Raw genomic sequence first — 9,763 nt, 5'->3', positions numbered from 1 at the left:
TAGGTATACACTAAACCAAAAAAAAAAAATCTAAACCTAAAAAAAAAAAAGACACGCTGCCTTCAGGCACCACGTCATCATCTTCCTTCACCACCCGAAACAGGAAGATTGACTGGTATGGCCACGGCGTCTTCTTATTCTTTTGATCCTCACCGGCGGAGTCTCTGATTCGTCATGGGTTCACTTCCGGCGATTCTGCTCACGACCACGGACCAGCATCTATGCTCACGATCTACCAAAAACAAAAAAAAAAATTAGATTCAACAGAGACATAGAAACAGAGAAATGGAGATCCATCTAAGAGAAACCAATTGAACAAACAATTGCAGGTTACGAAAGCCATCAGATAAGACAAGAGAAGAAAAAGAATAACAGAAAAATTAAGGGCTGAGTGACACGTTTGCTCTTTAAAAACTTAAGGATCGGTTATCAAAGACCCACATTAAGGATCGATTATTACAGTTTCATTTAGTTTTCATTTAATTAAATGTTGTTATTTGTTTAAAAACCCTCCTAAGAAACTGCAATAATCATGGTCTTAGGGCTTCACTATTCCCTACTAAATATATAATAGCCCTGTTCTTTAGGTTGTCGCAGCGTTAGCGTCAAGCGGCGATAATTTAAACGTCATCGATTGATAAATATAGCAGTAAAGAATTAAAAGAAGATCGCTGTGTTTATTTTACAGAGTGTTGCCGCTGAATATAGTGACGCTGAATAAAACAGCGTTCATCGGAATTGCCTTCGACGTCAAACGCGGGTGTCACCGCCATTTATTCTCCGCATCCTTAAGCCTCAAGAAACTTACAATTAGGCATTGTTTTGAAGGATTGACGCTGACGCTGCGATCCTTTACCGAACAGGGCTAATGTAACTAATTAGTCTTTAGTTAGACTCTGTGTTAGTAACCCTGAGTTAGAGTCCGGGTAGCTTTTCTCTCTGATATTTTCAGATAAATATAAAGTGGGTTTTATCGAGAGTACATGCTACGTATTATTATGAAGTTGTTTATAAACAAAAACAATGTGGTAAATTTTAGACACGTGTTAGAGAACGGACTAAACTTTGGTGCACTTATCCTTGTTACGAATACAGTGAGTCAGTTGCAATGTCCTTTTTTTGGTTGGTGACTGGAGTGAAACAAAGTCTGTGCTTTTGATAAATAATGAAATGTTAGTGAACTGGTTCGTGTAGAAAGAACAAAACTATGGAAAATTCTCGAAGTTAGATTGGGAAGGGTGGTACTGGTGGTGGATGTAGTCTAACTTACATTGTGGGCAGGGGGATGTTGACAGCAAAGGACATAAAGAGATGTTTGGGGAACTAAGCGGAGTGATGGACTGTGAAGAAGATGGGATCCGACCAAAGAGGTAACTGTTGGTCTGACAAAGTATGAGATGATCTGAAACAAACTAGAAAGGAGATGATAACATACACTCGTCTTTGGAATGCAGGAGAAGGCATCCGATACGAAGGTAGAGGAGCCCCCCCCCCCCCCCCCCCTACCTTTCGCATTCGGGATTGCTTTGTAGTTTTTTTTTTTTTTCATGATTGCTTTGTATACCTTGCTAGCTTTGGGCCTTGAGGATAAAACATGAGTACAAAGTTTCCAATATATATAAAAGAAAAGAGTGAGTAGAGTCATCTTCCCCACTGTTTGTACAATGGAAAAAAGAATTTATCTTGCCTCACTCAAGATGACCAATTTCTCCCTCAAACTTAACAGACTTTGAGGTCCACACACCAACTGATCAGTGGATGGTGACCACCAATTTCGTTTACTAGTTGCAGTGTGTGTAGTAAGAGCGGCTTGGTCAATTTGATTCATCTATTTGTGATATTTTCTTCTTTCGGATCTTCTTCATGTTTGTTAATTAATTAAGCTGTTATGTATTTTGAGATTGTGTACATGTATTTCGTTCTTGATATTGCCAAACAAGTAAATCACGACGACTCTTTAAGACAAGGATGAATTAAATTAATTATGACAAAAAATCGTTAGCTATACTATATCGACGCCTATAAATTAAGCTGCCTTTCAACATGTAAGGACAGCCATAGGTGATCTTTCGCCCACACAAAAAAAAATAGATACCGTTTACTTTTTCAAATGGTGACTATAAGTCTTATACGTGTATTAGTATAGCTCTCTAGCACAGCGAAGCGAACGGCTTTACGCTTATATAATTTGATGCTCGTAATTGGTATGTGAATCGAATGAATATAATTAGCAACTTTAACCAATAATAACTAGTCAGCGGTTAAGACCAATCACCTCTAGCGAGCTTTAACCATGAATCAGGTGCAGTAGCGTTATGATTGTTGCCACCATCATCGCTCCCCACTCTCATGACCGTTGGATCAACGGAATACTCTTGGCAAGCTAAGTTGAGATCTAGAGATGGTTGTTCTAGCATCTGAGATCTTGCGGCAAAAGAAGAATCATGTAGTGGCGTCATAAGAAAATAAGTGGAAGGTGTTAACCAGTGACATCTCTTGTGGCCTCCCAAGGCTTGTCCCGATGAAAATACGCGATGGCAGATGGTGCATTCGTGGGCGTTGGATCTTTTTCTTGTAATAATATTATTGTGATCGGCCGCTGTTGCTTTATCTTCTTCCTCCTCTTCTTCTTCTTCATCATCTTCTTCTTTGTATTCATCTTCATCTTCATCTTCATCTTCTTCTTCTTCTTCTTTATCTTGAGTGGCAAAACAACCCTTCACTTTCTTGTGGCTTGCCCTGTGTCCACCCAATGCCTGATGCGACGTAAACACCTTTTTGCAAGCTTTGCATTGGAAAGATTGTGAGGTCTTTTGTTTTTTGATAGTTTTACCCTTGCCATGTCCATGCTTGTTGTGATGGCCACCACTATTATAATGATCCCCCGAATTGGATAACAAGACAAGACAGTTGGCAAGCTCTTCGTCTTGGTTTGGAGACAAGTTAATTAGATGATTCGATCTCTCCCTCTTCCATGAGGGACGTGACATGTTGCCCTCGTCATGTTGTCCACGACTGCTGAACATGACAAAATCAATGCATGATAAGTTCATGGCTTTTTTGATGCAAGTGTTTTGGTGCGGGCGTGTGAATTAAAAAAAGGTGGAAGCCTTGTTTTTAGTAGAAGCAATGGGTTTCGTCTCTTCTTGTTTGTGTGGTTCCAAGTGGATGAGTCTTTCCGCTACTGACACGTGCTGCTGCTTTTGACCTTTTCTAAACATTCCTTCCTAATCACATGCCATTTAGTATTATTAATATATATGTGTTTTTCTTTTTCTTTCTCTTCCTAACAACGCTTATTACATGCTGTTACTTATTCGAATCAAATTAAACAACAGTTAAGTATAATATGTTTGTGGCTCTTAGTATGTCTATTCGTCTTTCTTTTTCATAATATTTCCATATTTGAAAATTAGGGAGAGGTGAGGCTGCGGATGAGAAGGCCTTCGAAGGTGATTCCAGGTCCGAAATAGGAAATAAGCCAAGTCCCCACTCTTGTGCTGCGTTGCCTTTCTTCTTCAGCTCGTCTCTCGCATTCTCCATCACATACAGTATGGTGTTGCTGCCTGAGGGACATGTATGAACTTTACCATTCACACAAAATTGAAAATGGAGAAATTCGAATTCTAAACACATGGGAGAACATAAGGGCCTGCTGCCCAAACTCTTTATACATATACTACTCCAAGCCCGATCAAGAAGCTTTTAAGATGATGGTAGCACTTGTTGTAGTCCACATCAATCATCTTACAACTTTCCAACAGCTTCTAAGGCGTTTCTCAGAAGAAAGACTGCTCTCTGTGAATAGAAGTCTTGATTACAGCGACCGGCCGAGAATAGCTCCAAACCTTTCGTCAGGTTTAGGATCAGTCCAAGATATAAAACCAACTGAAACCCATTATAAATAATTAACTGGACTTTCGTAATTTGTTCCGGCTCATATAACAATGAAGCTCAAATAATAAGATTGACCCGCACTATGTACTATACTATACTAGTACTAGTAATAATTCTACAAGAACCTCCTCACCCCCCCCCCCCCCCCCCCCCCCCCCTTCCTTCTGTTTTATTTCGTTTTCTTCTTTACACCTATTTCACCATTTTTTAATTGACCTATTTCACCTCTCTTCTTCTTCTTCTTTTTTTCCTATTTCACCATTTCACTCGTAATAAATATAATGAATTTCTTCTTTTAGCCAGTGTTCCAGTTAAGATTTGCTTATTTTATGGACATAGCATGTGAGTTTACACACAGGAGCTTAATTAGTTTAATTTAATAGGAGCTTTAGACATATTATTTGTCTTAGGCAATCATATATGTCTACTGCTCCAGTTATGGCACAAGCTAAGTGTATAAATGACATTGTATTTATAATGTATTATCAGCTAGCTAGGATCTTGACATTACTTGATACTGAAGAAAATTAGTATTAGAGAAATGTTCCTAACTGCGCACATGATTATAATTATGTAAACGGTAATCTGAGGGCATATTATCTGTATACTGGGAAGAGAGCAAAGTGGGGAGAAGAAGTTCATGACTCATGAGTAAGTGCAATAAGTGGTTGCTCAATTAAGAGATGTTGACAAGGCAACACGTTTGGTGTAGCATTATCCTCCTCCTTTTCTTCGTCTTTTTCTCTATTCTTATGCAACCTTTCTTAATTTCGATTCTTTCTTTTATTTGGCCATGAAAAAAAAAAGTCGTTTCACCTTTTTCACTCATAATAATATGTTAGAGTTCTTTGTTTACCCTGCATTAATAATGGATATAATGAATTATTGATTTTAGCGTTTAGTTTTTACAGAAATTAAGTCGTTGACTTACACACCACAATACTATATATATATATACACATACACATACATAAGTATAATGACACCTCGTAAAAGTGTTCAGCAAAAAGTACAGAGAAAAAAGCGGCGAAAGGTAAATCGAACTCTCGAGCACCGGCGTTCGGTCTCTCCGGTCATCGTCGGTTGCATCTCTTCCCTCTCATCCTTTTATTTTTGTTTTCCTTCTCCTCTTCCTTGTCGGCGTCAATATTTATGGTGTCTTTGGTTGGGGCTTGTTCGGCGTTGGAACCCAAAATCTACTCCGGGAGAGCTAGATTCAGCGGTCTAGGGCTCCTCTCTAGAGCATCGACGAGGCATCTTTGGTTGTAGGGTAAGGAAGTCGGCTTTTATGGTTGTTGACCGTGTCAGATCTCGTTTTCCTCTTTGTAGATCTTGTCTCCGGTTGTTTCGATGTCGGCGCGTGAGGCTTGGAAACATGCTCTACCCTCTGTTTCCTCTCTGGGACAAGCAGTAGTGGCCATAGTGGACGGGTGTGTGAGGCTTAGCAGCGGATGTGGCTTGGCGTCTTGCTTGGGCTTGGGAGTGCTTCATTGGAGTCAACTCCGGTGGTTGTTGATCTTTGATGGTCAGAGCCTTTTCGAGCTCAACCTTAGTTTTGAGAAGAACGGAAGGAGATAGATGTATATCGGAGCGAATGTTTTATTGTTGGTCGATTGCCGCCAATTTGATCGTGATAGTCCTGGATTTGGAGTGGTTATTATCCACTTACCGGCTGCGTGAATAAGACGTGTTCGGAAAACTTTTATAGGCTTCGCCGTGGGGTGATGATGCATATGAGGCGCGTGGAGAGCCCACTCAAGGTCCAATGGCGAGTCTTAGTTGGGATTGAAAGGTGTTTACATCGACGGTTAAGGATTCTAACCTCTCTCGATTCAGTTTATGTGTTGGTGATGTTTGTGTGCTTCCAGTCTATCTCGTTGCTCTTCTCAAGTTGTGTTAAATGTTGATGAGTTCTAGTTAGGTAAGCTCGTGTTGAGTGCAAGGTTGAGCACTCCTTTCCTGATGTTTTCTTTTCCGGCCTCTCGGCATCTTTTTTCTTCTTTGTCTTTGTTAGTTTTAGGGGTTTGTGTTATGTTCAACTTTTGGCTCTGGGTGGTACATGTTATCTCGCTGGCTCTTGGCTCTCTAAGGGTAGGCAATATTTCTAACGTCCTTGTGTAAAATGATGTTTGATCTAATCTTAATCTACCAGATGACAAAAAAAAAAGTATAATGACACCCTTTTTGCTGTCAGTCAGCGGTAGTGCATAGAATGATTGGGAATTTTCAAACCGACACCTTACTATGTTGTGTACCACCACCAAGGTAAATAGTTAGATTGGTTTTAAACGCTTCGTTAATTTAGTTTTGATCTTATAGAAATTACTATATTCTTTTCTTTCTGTACAAGCAAAAATTAGGAAATCAATTGTCTCGGATAGGCCTAGATAAAAAATTAGATCTGAAAAAAATTAAACCGAAATAATTAGAACTGGATTAAAGCTCTTAAATATTAAAACGGTTTCTATATTTTTATATTTGGAATAATGAATGGAAACTGAACGGATACTCAAATTTATAAAAATGTTAATTATGTATATATAACATAACCAAAAATATATATCTACATAATTTAAAATGTATCAAATGTATCAAATGTATCTAAAAATATTTGAAAAATAAACTAATTATCAAAAAGTATTAGAATTCCCGATTTTTTTTTAAAAAAGTGTCTTGATATTTATCTGAAATTGTCCAATTAATCCTATCGGAACTAAAAATTTACCAGTTCTTATATAAATTTTCTAGTCATTTACCTACACACTATTATATTTGAACTCATATAAACCAAATTGATAACCAAAATGTCCATGCTTAATTTAAGAGCTTCTGCAACACTATATACCAAGGAAAAAAACCAGCGAGGCATAAACTTTTTTTTTTTTGAACACAGCGAGGCATAAACATTATTCCAACAACTCTGGTAAGAAAGATATAATTGACGTTTGTATTTCATTAATCCAAAAAAATTAAGGTAAGAGTTTTTATTTTTGGAATAAGAAAGAAAAAACAGAAGAGGAAGGATAATTGACAGTCAAACCCTCTTTAAGTTTCTCTCTCCTTTTGATCTGTCTTCTCTCCTTAATCCGACACAGAGGAAGGATTGAGATGAAACCTCAACCGGAGCTTCTATCAAATTCAACTCCGGTCAGCAAGCTTGATTCTGGGAAGCGGTGATTCTTTCTATACCGCTATCGCCAGCTTTCGTTTCTGGGAAACGGTGGCTCTAACAGCACCGGTTTTACCGGCTTTCGTCTCCGGGAAAGCAGTGGCTCTGATAGCACCGTCCTTTCGCCGGCTTCTTCTCCGGTTTGATCTGGAATCAGTTCTCGATCTACGCTTTTGGTCTCTTTGTCCAATCGACTCTCGATCTGAAAATCTTTGTTGATTTTTTTGGATCGATCGTAGATGATTGATGTATTTCAAAGCGTACATCGATGTTTCAAAATCTATAGTTTCAACGGTTTTCGGCTCCAAGATGGAGTTTTGGTCGCACTTTTTCCCAGATTCTGGGGGAAGATCACTACAAGAAAACACAGTTTTAGCAAGGAAATTTAACGAGGAAAACTATTCCTCGTGAAATTACGATGACTTAACGATGAAATTGCGAGGAAATAAAGTTTCCTCGTAATGGCCTTGTAAAATACCGAGTAAAGCTTTTCCTCGTAGAATCGTCGTAAGTTGACGTGGTTTTTCCGAGAAAAATGTGTTTCGTCGCAAATTCGTCGTAAGTTTAGCATGATTTTTACGAGGAAATACCTTACGAGGAAAGAACGAGAAATCCACCAACTTAACACGTTTTTTTTGCCACCAACCTAATTTTTCGTCGTAAATTCCTAGCAAAATTCAACTACCAGATTCGAAAATTTTCTATATATATGGAGGTTTGAACATAATTTTAAGCACACCAACAAGAAAAAAAACGTGAAAAAAAGGTCGGGCTTGGGAAATATTTTCGAGTTGCGGAGGTGGATGTATATGCATAGAGATGCTAACGGGAGAGTGACGAAAGAATATCTTGCTGGGTTGGAGCGTTTTATGCATCAAGCAGATTCTACACCGCTCGCCCAAGAAAGCGGTAAAATATTCTGTCCTTGTAGGAAATGTAACAATTCAAAGTTGGCAAATCGTGAAAATGTTTGGAAGCATTTAGTAAATAGAGGTTTCACGCCAAATTATTATATCTGGTTGCAACATGGAGAAGGTTATAGTTATGATCAGAATGAAGCTATTAGTAGTAATAGCAACTTTCAAGAAGAACCGGTTGATCATCAATTGCATAATGCACATAGTTACCATCAGGAGGATCAGCCGATGGTAGATTATGATAGGGTTCATGATATGGTAACTGATGCATTCGTAGCTCATGATGATGAAGATGAAGAACCTAACATAGATTCAAAAAAGTTTTATGAAATGTTAGATGCGGCAAATCAACCACTTTACAGTGGTTGTAGAGAAGGTCTCTCTAAATTGTCATTGGCTGCTAGAATGATGAATATTAAAACTGATCACAATCTACCTGAAAGTTGCATGAACGAATGGGCAGATTTATTTAAAGAGTATTTGCCGGAAGACAATGAGTCTGCTGATTCTTATTATGAGATTCAGAAACTGGTTTATAGTCTTGGGTTGCCTTCGGAGATGATAGATGTTTGCATCGACAACTGCATGATCTACTGGGGAGATGATGAGAAGTTGGAAGAATGTCGATTCTGCAAGAAACCACGATTCAAGCCGCAAGGAAGGGGACGTAATAGGGTACCGTACCAAAGGATGTGGTACCTACCAATTACAGATAGATTGAAAAGATTGTACCAATCGGAGCAGACTGCTGGAAAGATGAGGTGGCATGCCGAGCATACTCAGACGGATGGTGAGATGACTCATCCATCAGATGCAAGAGCCTGGAAAAATTTTAACAAAGTACATCCGAATTTCGCTAGCAATAGCCGGAATGTGTACCTCGGATTATGCACAGATGGATTTAGTCCATTTGGAATGTCAGGGAGACAATATTCATTGTGGCCTGTCTTTCTTACGCCATACAACCTGCCACCGGAGATGTGCATGCAACGGGAGTTTTTATTCTTGACCATATTAATACCCGGTCCGAAGCATCCAAAAAGGTCACTTGATGTTTTCCTACAACCACTGATAAAAGAGTTGAAAGATTTGTGGTCAACAGGGGTGAGGACGTATGACTGCTCAACGAAGAAGAATTTTACGATGCGAGCTATGCTTTTGTGGACCATAAGTGACTTTCCTGCCTATGGGATGTTGTCTGGATGGACTACACATGGGAGATTAGCTTGTCCATATTGTAATGGAACGACAGATGCATTTCAACTGAAGAATGGTAGAAAGACAAGTTGGTTCGATTGTCACCGTCGATTTCTTCCAGTTGGCCATCCGTACCGAAGAAACAAGAATTTGTTTAGGCACAAAAAGGTTGTGAGAGACACTCCTCCTCCATATCTAACTGGAGAACAAATTGAAGCGCAAATCGACTACTACGGAGCTAACGAAACAGTTCGCTGGGGTGGTAATTGGCATGTCCCTCGTAATATGCCTGATTCTTACGGTGTTCATCACAACTGGCACAAGAAGAGTATATTTTGGGAGTTACCATATTGGAAGGATCTCCTTCTGCGCCACAACCTTGATGTGATGCATATAGAGAAGAATTTCTTTGAGAACATCATGAATACAATATTGAATGTCCCAGGGAAGACAAAAGACAACATAAAATCGAGGTTGGACTTGCCGGATATTTGCTCAAGAAGCGAGTTACATATTAAAAGCAATGGGCAAGTTCCCGTTCCGATATTCAAATTGTCTTCAGAAAAAAATCGGTGTTGTTCAA

General features: G+C 39.0%; 1 pseudogene; it reads right to left on the bottom strand.

Moving 5' to 3' along the window:
- Positions 1-2,047: 2,047 nt before the first annotated feature.
- On the bottom strand, positions 2,048-3,221 carry LOC106344193 (annotated as a pseudogene).
- Positions 3,222-9,763: the final 6,542 nt, after the last annotated feature.

Source organism: Brassica oleracea, chromosome C5 (genome assembly GCF_000695525.1).
Source record: "Brassica oleracea var. oleracea cultivar TO1000 chromosome C5, BOL, whole genome shotgun sequence".
Taxonomy (NCBI): Eukaryota; Viridiplantae; Streptophyta; class Magnoliopsida; order Brassicales; family Brassicaceae; genus Brassica; species Brassica oleracea.
The sequence above is the reverse complement of the archived record's forward strand: the minus strand, read 5'-3'. Positions and strand labels throughout refer to the sequence as shown.